This window comes from Dendrobates tinctorius, unplaced genomic scaffold (genome assembly GCF_039654945.1).
Source record: "Dendrobates tinctorius isolate UK_male_01 unplaced genomic scaffold, ASM3965494v1 ptg000025l, whole genome shotgun sequence".
NCBI lineage: Eukaryota > Metazoa > Chordata > Amphibia > Anura > Dendrobatidae > Dendrobates > Dendrobates tinctorius.
In genome coordinates, this window is record NW_027361693.1 from 10527332 (window position 1) to 10545975 (window position 18644).

At 40.8% G+C, this 18644-nt stretch overlaps 1 protein-coding gene across 1 annotated transcript in view; it reads right to left on the reverse strand.

Moving 5' to 3' along the window:
* Positions 1-18644, reverse strand: part of CDH18 (cadherin 18) — a 1129863-nt gene that overhangs the window by 926389 nt on the left and 184830 nt on the right. The gene's annotated exons all lie outside the window — the stretch shown is intronic.

The following is an 18644-nucleotide window of genomic DNA, read 5'->3' on the forward strand; positions in this document are numbered from 1 at the left end:
AATCACAACCCAAACCCTAATTCCAACCATAACCCCAACTCTAGCCCCAACCCTAACCCTAACTATAACCACAACTCTAACCTTAACTTTAGATCCAACCATAACTCTAACCCTAACATTAGCCACAACCCTTACCATAACTTTTGCCCCAGCCCTAACACTAACTTTAGCCCCAACCCTAACCCTAACTTTAGCACAACTTACTTTAGCCCAACACTAACCCTAATGGGAAAATGGAATTAAATACTTTTTTATTTTATTATTTTTCCCTAACTAAGGGAGTAATAAAGAGTGGTTTGATTTACTATTTTTTTATTTTGATGATTGTGATACAGTCTATCACAGTGATCAAAATAAGCCAATTGGAAAAAGTCTCCTATTGTTGCTGAGTGCTTGCCAGCAGATCTCAGCAGGCACACTGCGCATGTGCCCACTATTTTATCCCAGAAGGTGAAGCCGGCGGCCCGAGGGACTTCAGGGGGGCCTGCAGGGACAACGAAGGTACTGGGGGATGATCGGAGAACTGTGCAATCACATCACAAAAGAGAGAAATTAAATGGAAAATCAGACTTTTTTGTGGTCTCCGTTATACCATTAATAACTGTGATCGCAACACCGGGGTCGGTAAAACCTTACCCGAATCATATTCTCTGAAGTCTCAGCTTATATACCTTTTTCTGTTTTTATCAATATTATAATAAAAACTTATTTTAGCCTTTCTAAAAAGTTTTGTGTTTTTGGTGTTCTTTACATTTTATTTTCTTTTTTTGGCTTAGATATCTTTGATTGTGGTTATTGGTGTTTCTTCTCATTAAAGAAAAAACTGATAGTGCCGTAACCAATAGACTCATTAACTACCCCAGTATATAAATACAGAGTATTTCTTTAGAGTTTACATCTTCACCTTATTTTATTTTTACCTATATGGTAGTTTTATTTTTTTGTAAGTTCACTTTCAGTGTTCTTATATTTTTTATCCATTTGTCTATCGGGAGCATTTTTCTAATAAAATTTTGCTAACTTTCTCTTTCATTTTCTTTTCAGTATCAACCAAACTATTTTTCCCAAATAGACTCAAACTACTCAGGCTCCATACCATAGATGCTAAAAGACAGAAATTCTCCGCTGCTTTTATTGACTGCCACAGAGACATGTCATAGAATGAATTATGTGTTATTGGGCTGCAGTCACAAAAGGGAATAGAAAAATATCTCTTTAGGTAGTGAATAGAGATGAGCGACTTTGCCTTTTTTAGGGTCGAGTCGGGTTTCATGAAACCCGACATTCTCAAAAGTCGGGTCGAACGAAATCGACCGACTATAAGGAAAAGTCGGAGGCCAACTGAAACACGAAACCCAATGCAAGTCAATGGAGAAGCAAAGTCGGCAGGGAGTGGAGGACAGTAAACACACCTACAGTGCCCATTTCAATGCGAAAAACATCAATTCTTATTACTGAAGCTTGTCAACCTTAATTTACTTCATAATAATAGTTGTGCATTGAAAACAGGGGGTTATTTGGCTAAAGTTGTGGGGGGTAGGGCTGGTTCCAGGTTTTCGTGTGCCCTGGGCCAAAGAATGTCAGTGTGCCCCTTTAACACATACCACAGCTCATGATGCTCCGATGTCACAGAAATATAGGTATAGTACAATGACAAATACTTCACTGCTTACATGACATGACTGATCTATTTTAAATTGTGCAATAGCTAAAAAAAGGACAGTATTTTACTCCATACAGTGTTATGGCCACCACATTGTGCACCATACAGAATTATGAGCCCCATATATTTCTACATACAGAATAATTGGCCACAAATAATGTTCCATACACTATATGATGAGCTCCACATAATGCTACAGTATATGATGGTCCCCATTGACAATGCTCCAGTGTGTTATGGGCCCAAATAATGCTCCACATATAATGGGCTCCATTTCTAATGCTCCAGTGAATAATGGGCCCTGTAAATGCTGCTCCAGTGTCTGATGTCCCCAATCTGGAATGCTCCAGTATATGATGGGCCTCATGGATTATGCTCCAGTGTATGATGGGCCCTAATAATGCTACATATATAATGGGCCCCATTTCAAATGCTCCAGTGTATCATGTGCGTCATAGATGCTGCTCCAGTGTCTGATCTGCCCCATTTGGAATGCTCCAGTATATGATGGGCCTCATGGATGATGCTCCAGTGTATGATGGACCTCATGGATGATGCTCCAGTATCTTACGGGCCCTAATAATGCTCCATATATAATGGGCCCCATTTCTAATGCTCCAGTGTATCATGTGCCCCATAGATGCTGCTCAAGTGTCTGATCTGCCCCATTTAGAATGCTCCAGTATATGATGAGCCTCATGGATGATGTTCCAGTGTCAGATGTCCCTCATTTTGAATGTTCCAGTATATCTTGGGCCCCATTTTTAATTAAACCAGGCATGGCATGTGAAAAGAGCTCCATGGAGTAATCTGAAGTGTGTGCTGCCACATCCTTCACTTTTAGTGTGGGTGAAGGACACAAGGAAAGTGGTTGCTCCTGACCAGAAGCCTGCACTTACGACTTAGTGCTTGCATTTTTTTAAACTTCAGAAGAGGAGGCGATAGAGCTGGAGGCTGTTTCAGCAATGTAAGCCAAAAACAGTTCCTGATGCTCCGGCTTTAAAAGCAGCCTACCTACTCCCAGAAATCAGAGCCTTACAGGCCTTCCAGAGCTACACCATGACGCAGGCTCAACACCTCCTGCCTTAGCTGCTATTGTGTTTTTGGCACTACCAGCAGATGCACCACCACCACCATCAGTACCAGGTGGCCCCCCATGTCCACGTCCGCATCCTCTTCCACCATACTTCCTCATGTTTTAGAAAATTGACCCAAAATACCAGCAGATATATAGTACTGTATCAGAAGCGTACAGCTCTATACAGTCTAGGGATAACAGTAAATCTCAGTATATATTTCATGAGTCATACACAGTCGCTCACAGGCTCAGTATGGATTACCCAATAAAATAAAAAGGTGATGAAGGGTACAGTATCACCAGATACAAGGTATATATGATACAAGGTATATATAGTATAGTGTAAACATTCTGAATCTTCGTATACATTTCAGGAGGCAGACACAAATGCCCTCAGGCCCAGTATGGATTACACAAGAATATGAAAAGCTGTAAATAGGTAATGGAACACAAGCGTACAGTTGTATACAGTGTTGGCCAAATTTGAAATCTCGGTATATATTTCTGGAGTCACCCTCAGACGCTCACTCAGTCTTGGTTTGACCATAATAAAAAATGTTGTAAAAATGGTACTGGATGACAAGATAGCAAGTATATATATTATAGGGTACAATTGAAATCTCCATACACATAGTCCCGTAGTTAGTCTCAGACGCTTACTCAGTATGGATTTGACCGTAATACTAAATGTCGAACAAAGGTACTGTATAATAAGATACAAGCTGTATCGAGTATAGGGTAAAAATTGGTATCTCCGATTCACCGTATATATAGAAGGCGTAAAACACACACGCTCACTCACTATGGATGATACCGTAATACAAAATTTTGAACAAAGGTACTGTATCAGCACATACCAGGTGTATCTAGTCTAGGGGAATTGTAAATTTCCATCTATACTTCCAGAGTCAGACACGGACACTCACAGGCTCAGTATGTATTACAACAGAATTTAACAAGTAGAAAAAGGGAAAGGTAGTTGAAGCGTACAACAGTATACAGAGTTGTGGTACTTTTAAATCTTCATACATATTTCAATCTCAGTAAGCCAGTCCAGACTCTCTGCTACTGGAAACTACATGGATACAAGTACAGACGGAAAGTCGAGTGTTATCAGAAATTTGGGAAATACTCATCGCGGGAAAACCTCCCAGTAGATGTTGCAGAGACGATGCAGACCCTCAATTACTGTGTCTGTGGAGACAGTGAAAGCGGTTCTTTGTGAAGAAAGGATTGCTTTATCGCAGTAGTGTGGATCACATCACCGTTACTCGTCTCCATCAAATTGTGATCACAGGGAGAGATGTAGTCATGGTCCTCACTGCCTATCATGATGTGTCTGGTCATTTTGGAGTGCAAAAGACAGAAGCCACAGACTGTAGGCGATTCTATAGGATTGGCATGAGAGGAGACATTGAAAAATGGTGGCAGGAATGTCACACGTCTGTGACTATCACAACTGTGAAAGGTGATCATAAAGTACCACTGCATCCGCTTGTAAGTTGACGTCCATTACAAATGGTAGCCATTGATCATCTGAAGGTAGAGGCCAGCAGGACAGGGCATAGCTACATCTTAACCATCATCGATCAATACACCAAATTTCTAGTGGCCAACCCTGTGAAGGATTTAACTGCCCCGACTACACAGCGGTGGAGCAGGGAGAGGTAAGTATTGCAACTTGCAAGTGCTGTGGCCATGACCAAGCAGGGGGGCACCCTCATGGTCGACGGTACTGGCACAGGGCCCCTCATAGTACGCTGGTGTGTCTGACGGCGAATGGGCCCCCCACCAGCGGAGACACTGTATTGTACTATGAGGGGCCCTGTGCCAGTGCCGTTGGCCATCTGTGGGCCCATCCACCTGTTCAGAGCAATGGCACATGCACGGGTGCACCAGGTGTTGACCCCAGCCATTGGGGGTGGGCAGCCCACTTTGGGAGGTTTAAGAAATGGCATATGTTAAAGTGTTGGCTGGACATTCAGCTGCTGCAAAGGACGGAATTGGGCAAGTCCGAGGAAGAGGAGGACAAAAGTGAGGCAGTTTTCTGGCAACCTATGTCTCATCAGGGGAAGGTGGGACAAAATCCTTTGAAACCCATGCATGGCTCATTTTATTGAAGGTTAGATCATCAACATTTTGGGTAGACAGACTGGTCCTTTTTTCTGTCAGGATTGATCCAGCAGCACTGAAGACTCTTTCAGATAACACACTAGCAGCAGGGCAAGCGAGCTCCTGTAAGGCATATTGTGCCAATTCAGGCCAGGCGTCCAGTTTAGAGGCCCAATAGTCAAAGGGGAATGACATGTGAGGGAGAACATCGATATGGGAGAAGTTTGTAAAAATAGTTGACAACTGCTGTCTCCTGTCACTTTTTATCGATGCAGTATTAGCAGTCGTGTGAGCGGTACTTAAGAAATCATATGGTCATTAAACCCCTGTCTCCAACGCCACTTTGGCTGTGTGCACCACGAACACCTCTTCCATTGTGCCCACTACGGCTCGTGGGAGAACCAGCACCGCTGCTGTGTGCTGGGAAAGCCTCAAACAGACGGTTTACCAGAGTTGCTTGTTTGTTAGCCAATATTAACTCTAGGTTCTCCTGTGGCGTGATGTTGTGTAATTTGCCTTTGTAGCGTGGATCGAGGATGCTGGCCAGCCAGTAGTCGTCATCCCTCATCATTTTGGCAATGCGGGGGTCCCTTTTTCAGATCCGCAAGGCATAATCGCACATGTGGGCCAATGTTCCAGGTGTCAATGATGCACTGCCAGTGGTGGGTGGAGGAGCACTTTCTGGCAAATCCACATCCTACAGTCACGCACAAACACTGTACCTGACTTTGGAATGCCAACATTTTCTCTTGCCCCCTGAAAAGCATCCTCCTGCCCAAAATAATCATCCTCTCATCCTCCTCCTCCTCTTCCTCTTCTTCATCCACCTCGTCCAGGACAGTTCCCTGACCAGACAATGGCTGACTGTCATCAAGGTTTCCCTCCTCCTCCTCCGGTGCAGAGGCCTGATCCTTAATGTGCATCAAACTTTGCATGAGCAGATGCATAAGTGGGATGCTCATGCTTATGATGGCATCATCTGTGCGTACCAGCCGTGTGAAGTCCTCAAAACACTGAAGGACTTTACAGAGGTCTTTCAGCTTTGACCACTGCACACCCGACAATTCCATGTCTTCCCTCAAACTGCCTGCCCGTGTAGCCTCCCACAAATGCATTACAGCCTGCCTCTGTTCGCGCAGCCTCTCAAACATGTGCAGGGTGGAATTTCACCTTGTTGCAATGTCTATGAGTAGGCGGTGTTTGGGGAGGTGGAGCAATCGCTGCAGCTTCTGCATACAAGTGGAGTGGACGTTTGAGAGACGGATGTGCGAGCACAGTCTTCGCACCTTATGGAGCAGGGATGTTAACTCTGTATAATTATTAAGGAGGCACTTCACCACCAAGTTCAAGGTGTGAGCCAGGCAAGGTATGTGTGTGAGTTTTGCACAGGCTATGGCTGCCACAAAATTATGGCCGTTATCACTGACTACCTTGCCTGCCTCAAGATGTAGACTGCCCAACCATGACTCAGTTTGTCGCTGCAAGTAGTCGGCCAGTACTTCCGCGGTGTGTCTGTTGTCGCCCAAAGTCATCGTCTTTAACATAGCCTGCTAACGCTTACCACTAGCTGTTCGATAGTGGGACACCTCGTGTGCAACACTGCCAGCTGCGGATGGAGTGCTCATGCGACTGCGCTCTGTGGACGAGCTTTCGCTGATAGAGGAGGATCGAAAGCCTACAACCAACTGTTTCCTATAACGTGTGTAAGGCAGCACTGTTCCACCGCCGCTGTCCCCAGTGGAACCTACATCCACCACATTAACCCATTGCGCAGTGATGGATACGTAACCACCCTGGCCATGCCTACTGGTCCATGCATCTGTTGTGAGGTGCACCTTTCCACTCACTGACTGTTTTAGTGCATGGACAATGCGGTCTTTCACATGTCGGTGGAGGGCAGGGATGGCTTTTCAAGAAAAGAATTGCCGACTGGGTAGGTGATAGCATGGGACAGCGTAGGACATGAGTTCGCGGAAACCTTCCCTTTCAACCAAACGGTAGGGCATCATCTCTAATTAGATTAGTTTGGCAATGTAGGCATTCAAACAAAGTGGACGCAGATGGGATGAGAGGATGAGTACTTTCTTGTCCTACTCAGAGTGTCTGGTAGGGTGAGCTGGACTGGAAGTAGCGGTGGACTGGACAGAGTGAGAGGGGGTTGGTGATGGTATTGGTGATGATGGCCTAGATTCAGTGTTATGTTGCAAAACCATTGTGATTACCTGAGTGCTTTGGCATTGTGACGACACCTCCACATTTATTGCTGGTGGTGTGCTTAACAGCGGCGGTGGTCTTACAGTGGGGGAAGCGATGGAGCGTTGCTGGATACCTTCAGTCGGAGCAGGTGCACATGTGCTACCTGAGGTTTTGCAGTCCGTCCACGTTTGCAAGTGCATGTTGATTAAATGTCTAAGCGAGCAACTGGCATTCAAATTTCTGAGTTGATTAAATCAGCTAAAGGTCCTTTCGCACTTTGCCTTATCAGTAGGATTTTGGACAAAGAAGTGCCACACTGCACTCTTCCTACTATGGTATACATTTTCTGGCCTTGCACGCTGTGCAAAGTTGACTGTCTGGCCAAGCTGTCCTGCAACTCTTTTAGTTTTTGTTCCACGTTTTTGGACAGCTACGGGCCTGGCAGATAACCGCTGCTTCGATGTCAATGCCTGCTGCGGATCCTTCTCCTTATCCGAACTATTGCCAGCGCCACCCTCCTCCCCAATGGATGCCAATCCGGGTCAAGAACTGTGTCATCCATCACCTCCTCTTCAAAGGCATCTGCACCTTCCTCTTTACCTTCTTCTGTGTCACCATGTAATGTGGTATAGTATGTGGGAAGGGGTACCTGAGTTTCATCAGTGTCAGATTCTGGCTCAATAGACTGTGATAGCAATGTAGTGCTCTGGGTCGATATACCAGCAGAATCATCTAACAGTGGCTGTGCATCAGTGCACTCCATGTCAGATTCATCTTGGACTGGGGAATTCTGGATTTGATTGGATAACCCAGGCATGGTATGTGAAAAGAGCTCCATAGAGTAATCTGAAGTGTGGGCTGCTGCATCCTTAACTTTTGGTGGGGGTGAAGGACACAGGGAAAGGTGCTTTTCCTGACCAGAACCCTGCACTGACGACTCCGTGCTTGCAGGTTTCGAACGTTCAGAAGAGGAGGCAATAGAGCTGGTGGCTGTTTCGGCAATGTACGCCAAAACCTGTTCCTGATACTCCGGCTTTAAAAGCGGTTTTCCTACTCCAAAAAAAGGCAACCTTACAGGCCTTCTTGGACCAGACAATGATGCAGGCTCAACACTTCCTGCCTTACTGCTATTGTGCTTTTGCCAGAACCAGCCGATGCACCACCATCATTAGTACCAGCTGCGCCCCCCTCGCCACATCAGCGGCCTCTTCCACCATAATTCCTCATGTTTGGGAAAATGTATCAAAAATACCAGCAGAGAGATGGTACGGTATGAGGAGCGTCCAGCTGTGTAAGGTGTATTAAAAAAATTAAATCTACGTATAAATTTTGTTAGTCACAGACATTCTCACAGTATATATTGGACCGTAATCCATCAAGCAGATATACGGAACTGTATCAGAAGTGTACAGCTGTATATATTTTTTGTGTAACTATCTCCGTATATGTATTTACAGAGTGTCACACACACACTGACTCTGCATAGATGTGACAGTAATGCGAACGGCAGATATACAATACTGTTTGAGAATTGGACAGCTCTATACGGTGTGTGTATGGAAAATTGTCAATCTCCGTCTATTTGTATACGAACTGACACACGCTTTCTCTATCTAGTTTTGACCATTATCTACAGCAGATATACGAAACTGTTTGAAAAGCGGACAGCACTCTAAGGTGTAGGTCTGGAAAAACGGAAAAACTCCTTGGCTTTTTTTTTCCAGAGTTACACACAGCTTCTATTTGTCCGTGATTCAAGGCGGTACTCGGTAGTGTGTGAGGAGCATACACCGCTATACGGTGTCTGTATGGAAAATTGTCAATCTCTGTCTATTTGTGTACGGACTGACACATGCTTTCTCTGTCTAGTTTTGACCATAATCAAACAGCAGATTTACGAAACTGTTTGAAAAGCGGACAGCACTCTAAGGTGTAGATGTGGAAAAATGGAAAAACTCCTCGGCTTTTTTTTTCCAGAGTCACACACAGATAGCTTCTCTTTGTCCGTGATACAAGGCGGTACACGGTAGAGTGTGAGGAGCGTACACCGCTATACAGTGTCTGTATGGAAAATTGTCAATATCTGTCTATTTGTATAGGGACTGACACACGCTTTCTCTGTCTAATTTTGACCGTTATCAAACAGCAGATATGGAAAACTAATTGAAAAACGGACAGCTCTCTAAGGTGTAGGTCTGGAAAAATGGAAAAACTCCTCGGCTTGTTCTTCTAGAGTCACACACATAGCTTCTATTTGTCCGTGATACCAGCCGGTACACGGTAGTGTGTGAGGAGCGTACACCGCTATACAGTGTGTGAAAAAATGAGCGCTCAGTAACTCACCAGGACAAAATAATAAAAGTTGGAGTGCTTTGAAAAAAGCAGTTTGAACAGCAGTGTGCACACAGCAATGCAGCTAGCAGGTAGCCTTAAAAGGCAGCCTAATCACCACCAGAGCTGCTGCACACAACAAAAATCTTCCCCTTACACTGCACATCAACTGTACAGTGAAAAGCACTATCAGCAGAAGCAGCTTTTTTTTTCTTCTTCCCTACCTAATGCTCTCCCTGTTCAGAATCAGCAGCAGCAACTCTCCCTATTCTAAGATCGGCAGAAGATGGTGGTCGGCAGTCACAGCCTTTTATACCCACTGTGACGCCACACAAAGCCAGCCAATGACTTCAGTGCCCTTCTCTAAGATGGTGGTGGCAGCTGCCCATGTCATCGCGTTGCCCACAGTGTGCATCCTCCATCATTGGCTAAGAAAAGGCGCCGGAAGCATTATTTGAAACGTGACTTTGGCGCTCTGATCCGTAACCTCATGGCCGACCTCACGCTAGGGTCGGTTTTCGATCGGCGAAACCCGACTTTAGCTAAAGTCGGCTATTTTTTAATTTGACCGACCCGTTTCGCTCAACTCTTGTAGTGAACCAAGAATTTTTTTTTGCAAGTTAATGGGTTTAACATTAGGGTACCATTTTCCCTTATAAAAGAAATAGGGCCAGTTTGAACCCTTTCATACCATAATGTTTGAGCCAAATTGGATCCAACATATGCCTACTCTTTTTTTTTGCTTTTTTGCAGTATTAGAAAATATTTATGTGAACTACATTTATATAGAACTTAATGAAAGGACTTTTTCTTTCAACCTTAAACTTATTGCATGGCAGCTCATCTCAACACCTTTTTACATGCTTTTTAAAAGCACATGGAGTGTTACTTGATGTGTAACTATATGCTTAAAAAATAAATACATGAAACATTTTCTATAGCAGAAACAAACCCTGAAATAACCCTGATTCAAATTGTGACCTTGTCTTTTAAAGCAAAGTACATGCTTATGGCTGAATCATTCTGTGAGCTTTACCATCATTTGAACCCTTAATAAACATGTTTCTATGCCTTTCTTTATTGTCTATTCTAACATGGTAGTAATAATGATAATAATAATAATAATTATTATTATTATTATATATTGTACATTTCATATATTTAATAGAGCCAATAAAACCTTTTACAACTAATATCAGCAAATACTAGCAGCATACATTTTGAATGATTGGTCATTGGTTGAATTATTAGCATTTTAAACAAACCCTATAAGAACTAAAAGTCATAATATTAGGAAAATATAGATATATAAAAACTTAAATAGTTCTTAATTAATATTGTATGCACAGAACAATTTATTATTTAGAGTAAAAAAGTGAGGGGGACTTTTTAATTAAGTCAAACCTTTCAAATCATATTCATAAAATCTACCTTCCTTTACATTTCATCATTTAATTTTACATTATATTTCATTTTTTACATATTCCATCATTATCAATATGCTTATTTTTCTTCTTACCAATGAGATGACTTCAATAAATGTACTGGTATTTAAGAAAAATATGCAAACTAATTGTATAAGCTAGTTTCTGCAGTCAGTTTAAATACCTCAGATAAGCTTTTTGTGACTTTTATCTAAAAGTATATTTTAAATAGGATAAAATTGGAAATAAGAACCTAGGCTCCCAAATGTATTTCAGCATAGCACAAATTCCTATGAAGCTCAGCCTGTGGCCGAATTTCATAGTGATGCCAAAATAACTGTGATGAGGACTTTTCAGGGGCCCATGATGATGTGGTAACCCATTAGCTCACCTAAATCACTTAAATACCATTGTCTGAGATTAACAATGGCATTTAAATGACACACTTCAGAGATCAGAGCTCAGCTGCTGTTAGCCACAGATATGAGCTACACATTACAGCAGGTATTTAATGAGTGTCCAAAGAGCTACACTTATGAGCTTCCTCCAAGCATCTTCAACACAGTGCTCACGTACATGTACAGTGGCATGCAAAAGTTTGGGCAAACCTGATCAAAATTACTCTTATTGTTTCTAGTTAAGCAAGCTGTTGATTAAATGACCTCTGAACGAAGGCCTAAAGTAAAAGGTGACGAATTTCCTTTGCATTATGGGAAAAAGTATATAATATTTTACATTTAAAAATTACAAAAAGGAAAATGGGAAGATGCAAACGTTTGGGCAATGTTAGATATTTGTGTACTCAGATATCTTTGACCAAGGTTTTAGACCTTAATAAGCCTGTTAGGGTTATTGATTGGTCACTATCATCGTTAGGAAAGGCCAGGTGAGGCAAATTTTCCAGCTTTATGAAAATCTAGCCTTCTTTAACCTTGTGCCAAAAAATAGCAGCCATGGGTTCTTCTAAGCAGTTGCCTAGCACTTTGAAAATGAAAATGTTGGAGGCCCACAAAGCAGGAGAAGGCGATAAGGAGATAGAAAAGTGTTTTCAAGTTGTATTTCCTTAGTTTGTAATGTAATTAGGAAATGCCAGTTAACAGGTACAGTGGAGGTCAAGATATGGTCTGGAAGATCATGCAAATTTTCAGTGAAATTTGCTTGCAAGATTGCTTGAAAGGCAAAACAGAATCTATGTTTGACTGCAAAAGACCTTCAGAAAGATTTAGCAGACTCGAGAGTTGTGCTACATTATTCTACTGTTCAGAGACACCTGCACAAATATAGCCTTGATGGAAGAGTCATCAGAAGAAAACCTCTTATGCACCCTCACCATAAAATTCAGCCTCAGAAGTATGCAAAAGAATATCTAAACAAGCCTGATGCATTTTGGAAACAAATCCTGTGGACTAATAACGTTAAAATAGAACTCTTTGGCCACAATGAACAAAGGTATGTATGAAGGAAAAAGGGTACAAAATTCTAGGAAAAGAACATTTTGCCAACCATTAACCATGGGGTGGATCAATCATGCTTTAGGGTTGTGTTCCAGGAAATCGCACAAAGAACATTTCACAGGGAGCGGGAAGAATGGATTCAATGAAATTTCAAAAAAATTTTGGTGCAAAAATGACACCATCTGTAAAAATGCTGAATTTGAAAAGGGGATGGCTTCTACAAATGGATAATAAAAGCAAACACGCAAACACACATCAATACCAACAATAGACTACCTCAAAAGTTTCAAGCTGAATGTTTTACAATGGCAATCACAGTCATCTGATATGAACATAATTGAAAATCTGTGGTTAGACTCTAAAATAGCTGTACATGCAAGACAATCCAGGATAAATGTACCTTTACTTGGTGGCCGCAGGCAGCTGTTTTTAGACAGGGGGCAACATCCATGGCCTCTTTCCAGCCTAAGAATGCAAGCCCTCTGTTGTATGCTTTAGCTTGTCTGGTTGTCAAAAAATGTGGGGAACCCCATGCAATTTTTTCAAATGATTTATTTAAATAATTTAAAAAATGGCTTGGGGCCTTCTATTTTTGGTAACCATTCTTGCTAAAGCTAACAACTGAAAGTTGCAGTCCACAGCTTTCAGTTTACCTGGGTGTTTATCAAAAATACAAGGGAACTCACACCCTTTTTTAAAATTGTTTCCTTAATACCCAGATGGCGGCTGAATAATATTCCCATAAACCGCCACCTTCTCTCACTGTTTTTAGCGTCAGCAGGTAGGAGTAGTAGTCCCATCAGCTGACGCCAGTGACCGGGGGTAAACTTTTTACCTCTGATCACAGCTGTGGGCTCACACTGTCATTTGACAGCATGGGAACTGCGACTCTCTGACCAGCAGTAATGATTTACATTACTGCTGGTCACACTCACAGCTTCAGGGGATGCTGACATCTGACAGCGTGTCCCTGCAATGCTCTGAAAAACAGTAATGATCTTACCAACATCAGAACTGCCGGTAAGTTTACAGCCTTAGTGGAAGCTCGATTATTTACTGACTTTTGTGAAAAATGTTTGGAAATCCGAATGTATAAGATTTGTCCTGACTTTGAGACTGGCGAACGTTTTCCGCACAAGATTGCTCACCTCTAGTACAGAGATTAAGGATTGAGCAGATGCCATAATGAATTCAATTTGAGGAGTAGAGTTTCTTTCTCAAGAATCTGTCTAGTTCTCCTTTATGTCATGTGATTTCCTGGTATTACTGTTACTGTTTGTTGGATTTAAAAATGACTGAAAGCTTGAAGAATCACTCATCCATTACATACAAGTTAGTTATCTTTTAGCAGAGTGTCTTTAAAGTTAAGGTAAATTAGACCAGGAAGAGAAAGAGTTGAATTTAATTGCAGTGGTTGTTTTGGCAGCAGCACTTTGCATAGCTACCAGCAGATGGGATATTGATTAGATGATGCTGCAACTCAAATCCTTGCTAAAATATAATTGCAAAAATGTTGCAGTTTTACAGTAACTACAGCAAAAGAACATAATGTGGCTGCAAAGTATGAACCCTGCCTGACAAAGGAATTTCTCGAAATATAAATCGAAGAGGCTGTTGAATGCCCCTTAGGAGAGGAGGAGTTATTTTCTGGCTAAATTATCAATAAAATTATGTGACTGATGATCCTTCTTGTGTTACATTTTACCACCTAGGAAGGTAAACATAGCCCTAGATCTTCTTGTGCTTTGGAAGAAGTTTTAAAGGGAAACATCAAAATGCTATAAAGAAGCATTAGGCTGGAGGCACACACAACGTATAAATATACGGTCTGTTTTTCACAGACCAGAATCGCACAAATGTTTCATGAACAGTGATCCATATGTCATCCGATTATAATGCCAGGATGCGATTTTCTCACATCTAAGCATCCATGTGACATCCGTATGGCATCCGTATGACGAGATTTTCTCGCCGGCTTCCAAAATGGACATAATGGATTCCAATGACAGGTTAAAACACAAAAGAAATAATAGATATATACTGTGATAAAGCACTCCGGAATCGCCTTTGCTGGGGTCAAAGGTCATGTGCATTCAGCATGAAACTCAGGCGCACAGCCAGGGTCCGGGGACAACTGACAATGGGTCAGGTTTATTAAAGGTGAAAGCAATGCATAAAGGAAATAAAAACATAAAACAAATCCTTGCCTGTCCGGCACTAACTAAATAAGGTACAACCTAACTACCAACTGGCGGGCTTCTCCCGTCCAGCCAAACCACATTTACCATGGGCACTGCTTTCATTCACGTGTGTCTCTCACACAGTCAGGCTCTCTGAGTCCCCAGGCTGAGACACTCACACAACCACCTGGCATCCTTTTATATCCACCTCCCATTATTCATTAGTTACCAGGTGAGATACTGACCAGACTAGGCCACTTAGGAAAGGTATCTGGGCGAGATATACCTGCCCTCATCCACTATTCCCACATGATTCTCACAATACACATAGAATATATATATATATATATATATATATAGTAGTTCATAGAGTTCTACATAGCAGAATAGCCACTAAATCAATTGCCGGCTTCTGTAAAATCATTACAGAACCCAACATGAAATGACACATGGTTTATATACAGTAAACCAGTTCATTTCATTTAGTTTTTTATGTCTTTGACTAATAATTAGATTAGTGTATGTGTGTCAAATTTGGGACATGTAGGTTTTAAATTAACAAGTAAATTCGTTGAAAAATTTGCGTGGGCTCCCATGGTATTTTCTCCGCCAGAGAGTGAAAGCCAGAGAGTGAGGGCAGATATTAATAGCCTAGAGAATAACCATGGTTATTGCCCCCCTGCGCCTTTTCTGGGGTGGCTGGGGGCATATTTTTTTTAGTCAGAGGGGCCAAAACAATGGTCTCTCTAGGCTATTAATATCTGCCCTCACTCACTGGCTTTCCCTCTCTGGCAGAGAAAATACCGTGGGAGCCCACACAATTTTTTTCAACAAATTTACCCGTTAATTTGACACCTACATGTCCAAAATTTTACACACATACACTAATCTAATTGTTAGTCAAAGACACATAAAAAATTAATGAAATGAAATGGTTTGCTGTATGTAAACCTTGTGTCATTTCATGTCGTGTTCTGTAATGCTTTTACAGAAGCCGGCAATTGATTTAGCGGCTATTATGCTATGTAGAACACTATGAAATATAAAATATATATATATGTGTCTCAATGACATGTATATAAATAAATGCTTTCTATGTGTATATATCTATTCTTTCTATTCTTTATTAAACATGTCAGTTTGATTTTACTGTATCGTGCACTGAATTGCCGGCTTTTGTTAAAGGGCACCGGTGTGTATTTCTTGCAAGTCACATGTCTGGTCCATGTGTAATCCGTGTTTTCTTGCCCCCATAGACTTACATTGGCGTTTTACAGGCGTAATACGGTGACAATCGCAGCATGCTGCGATTTTCTCAGCACATATAATACAGCCGAGAAAAAAATCGGCTGATGGGAGCTGCCCCATAGATTAACATTGGGACAAGTGCAATGTGTTTTTTTTGCACATAGAACTCGTCCGTATTTCTCGCTAGTGTGACTCCGGCCCTAATATGAGGCTATCGTCACAATAGAAAAATATCATAGAAAACTCAAGGCAGATGTGCATATCATTTCTGAGTATACATATTGTGAAATATGGGACAGGATAATCCGGTTTTGGGCACAAATAGATGAATTTAAAGGACAAATCGGAAAATGAACAAATCAGCTACGGAAGAATCCAAAAAAACTGGTGTCCAATATTTGCAATAAAATAAATATTTTATTCACATAATTCAATCACATACAAAAATGGTGGGAACACAAACACCAAAAAGGAAAGGGCAATACTGGGAATCGATATAGCACCTTTAGCACCTATATATTGCACATGCAAAAGATATGGCTTTATGTAATCATGGATAAATATCCAAAAAATATATGCGTCAATAAATAAGCCAGAAAACAATGTCTGCAAATATAGAAATACCAATAAAGTGCCAGAGTGCAAATATAAGACAATTTGCAACAAGTGCAGAATTTAGGGCAAATCACAACCAATATTAGATTAAACAATAAAGTGCAAACGCAGGATATCAAAAAGTCTCAAAGTTGAGATCAATGTGTTAAATTTGAATTGCCACATATAGTAGTAGGGCTTAGATAAACAGAGGTTGAATATACCAAACTATACAATGCCAGTACAAAGAGAGCACACAGAGAGCATACGATGCAAATGCAAAGAGAGTAGTATGTTAAATCTCCATATGCACATGTACTGAAGGCCGATGCCAATGTAAAAAAAGGGTTAATAGAATGATGGGTTAAATATCAATACACACGTGTGCTACAGGCCTAGTGGCCGCATGATATAAGCCTCAATACATTGTGCTATGTGTAAAGAATATTAGGATGCATATTGAAAAAACGCCCAATAATTACCTAATGCCCGTGGTGCAGGATTCCCAGGATGTGCCTAACCCCGACGCGCGTTTTGGCATCTGTCTTCATCAGGGAAAGGTGTCATCCAAAAGTGGGTAGGTATTTATATCTTACGGAGCCAATAGGAGAGGGAACAAGATGATCTGACGCGCCCCGACATCAGATGTCACCAGGATATCCCGCCCCTCCGCCCCACGTGGTCCCTGCGGCTGGGAATGGATATCACAGACACAGGGGACGTGGATGCGGCAGACTGAGATCCCCCAGATGCTGACGTCAGCGTGCGTTCCACCCGGCCCTCTATCATTGGTGGACATAGGTGAGGTGACTGAAAGGTCCTTGCCGGTAAATAGAAAAATAGAAGAGAAGATCCTAATAAACGATCATAATATATTATATTATATACGTGATAGACAAATTGCCTGCACTGAATAAATGTAGCGATCAGTGTACAAAAAATAAGTGTGACTGTGATAAGTACAAAACAGGGGAAAAGAAAAAGAAAATATAAAATAAAATAAAACAATAAAGGATCAATAGGAGACAATATAAATAAATACATATAGTACTAGATATTCATAAATAAATAATAATAATTAGGAAATTAATAAAAAGAAGAAATAAAGAAAAAGTAAGAATACATAAAACAAAATAAATAAAAAATAATAAATAATAATAAATAAAATAAAAATAATGAAAAATAAAAAATATAAATAAATAAAATATAAAAAATATGGTAAAAAATAAATAATAACTAATAAAAACAAGATGACAATGAGATAAAACTGCAAACACCCTCATACTCTAAAGTATCTTAAATAGAAGGTGGATATAAGTGACTATGAAATAGATATAGGGTATAAATATATATGGGTTCATGAAATAACCATACATACATACAAAGTAAAAATATATATGGTTATTATTTACAATATAAAGTGAGGTGAACATAAATATAATAAAAATTCATATTTAATATACAGTGATTAAAGTGAAAAAATATATTATTTCTTTTTCTTCTTTCTTTTTCTTTATCCTTTCATTCTAGGATGGAAAACTTCCTAAACCGAACAAAGGACCCAGGACAGAGGACCAGGAGGACTCCGCTGAAGATTGGACAAAAATAACTGTATGTACAAAAGTACCCGGAATAGGACGAAATGACTAAAAATAGACAAAAAACAATAAAGATTAATATCCAAATAAAGTATTTTTATTGCATATAAACTCATACTCAAAGGGATAAAAAACCTACAGGACTAAATTAGTAAAAATTAGAATATAAATAAAAACAAGTTTAAAACCAAATAAAATGTAATAAATATAACAATGGATGACGAACGTGGTTATAGGAATGGAACAAAGTTAATGTTTTCATTTAGACCAAGGGGGTGGATGGTGTTTAATGTCCATATCCATCTTGTTTCCATTTGTGCCAATCTCTGGCTAATATTGCCTCCCCGTACACTTGGTGGAATTTTGTCAATGCCCCTAATCCTTAAGCATGATGGATCACAGTTATGATACTGCTTGAAATGCTTGGGGATGGTCTTCAAAAGGTTAATTCTTCTTCATTTTTTGCGGCAACAATACCATTTACATGCTCCCGTACTCAGATCTTCAACTGCTAAGTTGTCAACCCTACGTATATCTTTGGGCACGGGCATACTGCATAATAAATTACTGCTTTCGTCTCACAATCAATGTAATGGATGATAGAAAAAGTTCTTTGACCTGAGGAGTCGCTAAATTTGTCAGTTCTATCAATATTTGGACAGGCCATGCAGTGGCCACGTTGATAAGATCCCTTCTTCTGCTTTGATTGTGACAAAAAAGTTTTAAGTTCATTCTGATAATGGCTCCTAGCTAGCGTTGATCGACA